This window comes from Phalacrocorax aristotelis, unplaced genomic scaffold, assembly GCF_949628215.1.
Source record: "Phalacrocorax aristotelis unplaced genomic scaffold, bGulAri2.1 scaffold_124, whole genome shotgun sequence".
NCBI lineage: Eukaryota > Metazoa > Chordata > Aves > Suliformes > Phalacrocoracidae > Phalacrocorax > Phalacrocorax aristotelis.
The window spans coordinates 1-5,000 of NW_027441101.1; positions in this window are offsets into that span (position 1 = coordinate 1).

A 5,000-nucleotide genomic window follows, 5' to 3' on the forward strand; every position below is an offset into this window, starting at 1 on the left:
TAACCCTAACCCTCTAACCCTAACCCTAACCCTAACCCTAACCCTAACCCTAACCCTAACCCTAACCCTAACCCTAACCCTAACCCTAACCCTAACCCTAACCCTAACCCTAACCCTAACCCTAACCCTAACCCTAACCCTAACCCTAACCCTAACCCTAACCCTAACCCTAACCCTAACCCTAACCCTAACCCTAACCCTAACCCTAACCCTAACCCTAACCCTAACCCTAACCCTAACCCTAACCCTAACCCTAACCCTAACCCTAACCCTAACCCTAACCCTAACCCTAACCCTAACCCTAACCCTAACCCTAACCCTAACCCTAACCCTAACCCTAACCCTAACCCTAACCCTAACCCTAACCCTAACCCTAACCCTAACCCTAACCCTAACCCTAACCCTAACCCTAACCCTAACCCTAACCCTAACCCTAACCCTAACCCTAACCCTAACCCTAACCCTAACCCTAACCCTAACCCTAACCCTAACCCTAACCCTAACCCTAACCCTAACCCTAACCCTAACCCTAACCCTAACCCTAACCCTAACCCTAACCCTAACCCTAACCCTAACCCTAACCCTAACCCTAACCCTAACCCTAACCCTAACCCTAACCCTAACCCTAACCCTAACCCTAACCCTAACCCTAACCCTAACCCTAACCCTAACCCTAACCCTAACCCTAACCCTAACCCTAACCCTAACCCTAACCCTAACCCTAACCCTAACCCTAACCCTAACCCTAACCCTAACCCTAACCCTAACCCTAACCCTAACCCTAACCCTAACCCTAACCCTAACCCTAACCCTAACCCTAACCCTAACCCTAACCCTAACCCTAACCCTAACCCTAACCCTAACCCTAACCCTAACCCTAACCCTAACCCTAACCCTAACCCTAACCCTAACCCTAACCCTAACCCTAACCCTAACCCTAACCCTAACCCTAACCCTAACCCTAACCCTAACCCTAACCCTAACCCTAACCCTAACCCTAACCCTAACCCTAACCCTAACCCTAACCCTAACCCTAACCCTAACCCTAACCCTAACCCTAACCCTAACCCTAACCCTAACCCTAACCCTAACCCTAACCCTAACCCTAACCCTAACCCTAACCCTAACCCTAACCCTAACCCTAACCCTAACCCTAACCCTAACCCTAACCCTAACCCTAACCCTAACCCTAACCCTAACCCTAACCCTAACCCTAACCCTAACCCTAACCCTAACCCTAACCCTAACCCTAACCCTAACCCTAACCCTAACCCTAACCCTAACCCTAACCCTAACCCTAACCCTAACCCTAACCCTAACCCTAACCCTAACCCTAACCCTAACCCTAACCCTAACCCTAACCCTAACCCTAACCCTAACCCTAACCCTAACCCTAACCCTAACCCTAACCCTAACCCTAACCCTAACCCTAACCCTAACCCTAACCCTAACCCTAACCCTAACCCTAACCCTAACCCTAACCCTAACCCTAACCCTAACCCTAACCCTAACCCTAACCCTAACCCTAACCCTAACCCTAACCCTAACCCTAACCCTAACCCTAACCCTAACCCTAACCCTAACCCTAACCCTAACCCTAACCCTAACCCTAACCCTAACCCTAACCCTAACCCTAACCCTAACCCTAACCCTAACCCTAACCCTAACCCTAACCCTAACCCTAACCCTAACCCTAACCCTAACCCTAACCCTAACCCTAACCCTAACCCTAACCCTAACCCTAACCCTAACCCTAACCCTAACCCTAACCCTAACCCTAACCCTAACCCTAACCCTAACCCTAACCCTAACCCTAACCCTAACCCTAACCCTAACCCTAACCCTAACCCTAACCCTAACCCTAACCCTAACCCTAACCCTAACCCTAACCCTAACCCTAACCCTAACCCTAACCCTAACCCTAACCCTAACCCTAACCCTAACCCTAACCCTAACCCTAACCCTAACCCTAACCCTAACCCTAACCCTAACCCTAACCCTAACCCTAACCCTAACCCTAACCCTAACCCTAACCCTAACCCTAACCCTAACCCTAACCCTAACCCTAACCCTAACCCTAACCCTAACCCTAACCCTAACCCTAACCCTAACCCTAACCCTAACCCTAACCCTAACCCTAACCCTAACCCTAACCCTAACCCTAACCCTAACCCTAACCCTAACCCTAACCCTAACCCTAACCCTAACCCTAACCCTAACCCTAACCCTAACCCTAACCCTAACCCTAACCCTAACCCTAACCCTAACCCTAACCCTAACCCTAACCCTAACCCTAACCCTAACCCTAACCCTAACCCTAACCCTAACCCTAACCCTAACCCTAACCCTAACCCTAACCCTAACCCTAACCCTAACCCTAACCCTAACCCTAACCCTAACCCTAACCCTAACCCTAACCCTAACCCTAACCCTAACCCTAACCCTAACCCTAACCCTAACCCTAACCCTAACCCTAACCCTAACCCTAACCCTAACCCTAACCCTAACCCTAACCCTAACCCTAACCCTAACCCTAACCCTAACCCTAACCCTAACCCTAACCCTAACCCTAACCCTAACCCTAACCCTAACCCTAACCCTAACCCTAACCCTAACCCTAACCCTAACCCTAACCCTAACCCTAACCCTAACCCTAACCCTAACCCTAACCCTAACCCTAACCCTAACCCTAACCCTAACCCTAACCCTAACCCTAACCCTAACCCTAACCCTAACCCTAACCCTAACCCTAACCCTAACCCTAACCCTAACCCTAACCCTAACCCTAACCCTAACCCTAACCCTAACCCTAACCCTAACCCTAACCCTAACCCTAACCCTAACCCTAACCCTAACCCTAACCCTAACCCTAACCCTAACCCTAACCCTAACCCTAACCCTAACCCTAACCCTAACCCTAACCCTAACCCTAACCCTAACCCTAACCCTAACCCTAACCCTAACCCTAACCCTAACCCTAACCCTAACCCTAACCCTAACCCTAACCCTAACCCTAACCCTAACCCTAACCCTAACCCTAACCCTAACCCTAACCCTAACCCTAACCCTAACCCTAACCCTAACCCTAACCCTAACCCTAACCCTAACCCTAACCCTAACCCTAACCCTAACCCTAACCCTAACCCTAACCCTAACCCTAACCCTAACCCTAACCCTAACCCTAACCCTAACCCTAACCCTAACCCTAACCCTAACCCTAACCCTAACCCTAACCCTAACCCTAACCCTAACCCTAACCCTAACCCTAACCCTAACCCTAACCCTAACCCTAACCCTAACCCTAACCCTAACCCTAACCCTAACCCTAACCCTAACCCTAACCCTAACCCTAACCCTAACCCTAACCCTAACCCTAACCCTAACCCTAACCCTAACCCTAACCCTAACCCTAACCCTAACCCTAACCCTAACCCTAACCCTAACCCTAACCCTAACCCTAACCCTAACCCTAACCCTAACCCTAACCCTAACCCTAACCCTAACCCTAACCCTAACCCTAACCCTAACCCTAACCCTAACCCTAACCCTAACCCTAACCCTAACCCTAACCCTAACCCTAACCCTAACCCTAACCCTAACCCTAACCCTAACCCTAACCCTAACCCTAACCCTAACCCTAACCCTAACCCTAACCCTAACCCTAACCCTAACCCTAACCCTAACCCTAACCCTAACCCTAACCCTAACCCTAACCCTAACCCTAACCCTAACCCTAACCCTAACCCTAACCCTAACCCTAACCCTAACCCTAACCCTAACCCTAACCCTAACCCTAACCCTAACCCTAACCCTAACCCTAACCCTAACCCTAACCCTAACCCTAACCCTAACCCTAACCCTAACCCTAACCCTAACCCTAACCCTAACCCTAACCCTAACCCTAACCCTAACCCTAACCCTAACCCTAACCCTAACCCTAACCCTAACCCTAACCCTAACCCTAACCCTAACCCTAACCCTAACCCTAACCCTAACCCTAACCCTAACCCTAACCCTAACCCTAACCCTAACCCTAACCCTAACCCTAACCCTAACCCTAACCCTAACCCTAACCCTAACCCTAACCCTAACCCTAACCCTAACCCTAACCCTAACCCTAACCCTAACCCTAACCCTAACCCTAACCCTAACCCTAACCCTAACCCTAACCCTAACCCTAACCCTAACCCTAACCCTAACCCTAACCCTAACCCTAACCCTAACCCTAACCCTAACCCTAACCCTAACCCTAACCCTAACCCTAACCCTAACCCTAACCCTAACCCTAACCCTAACCCTAACCCTAACCCTAACCCTAACCCTAACCCTAACCCTAACCCTAACCCTAACCCTAACCCTAACCCTAACCCTAACCCTAACCCTAACCCTAACCCTAACCCTAACCCTAACCCTAACCCTAACCCTAACCCTAACCCTAACCCTAACCCTAACCCTAACCCTAACCCTAACCCTAACCCTAACCCTAACCCTAACCCTAACCCTAACCCTAACCCTAACCCTAACCCTAACCCTAACCCTAACCCTAACCCTAACCCTAACCCTAACCCTAACCCTAACCCTAACCCTAACCCTAACCCTAACCCTAACCCTAACCCTAACCCTAACCCTAACCCTAACCCTAACCCTAACCCTAACCCTAACCCTAACCCTAACCCTAACCCTAACCCTAACCCTAACCCTAACCCTAACCCTAACCCTAACCCTAACCCTAACCCTAACCCTAACCCTAACCCTAACCCTAACCCTAACCCTAACCCTAACCCTAACCCTAACCCTAACCCTAACCCTAACCCTAACCCTAACCCTAACCCTAACCCTAACCCTAACCCTAACCCTAACCCTAACCCTAACCCTAACCCTAACCCTAACCCTAACCCTAACCCTAACCCTAACCCTAACCCTAACCCTAACCCTAACCCTAACCCTAACCCTAACCCTAACCCTAACCCTAACCCTAACCCTAACCCTAACCCTAACCC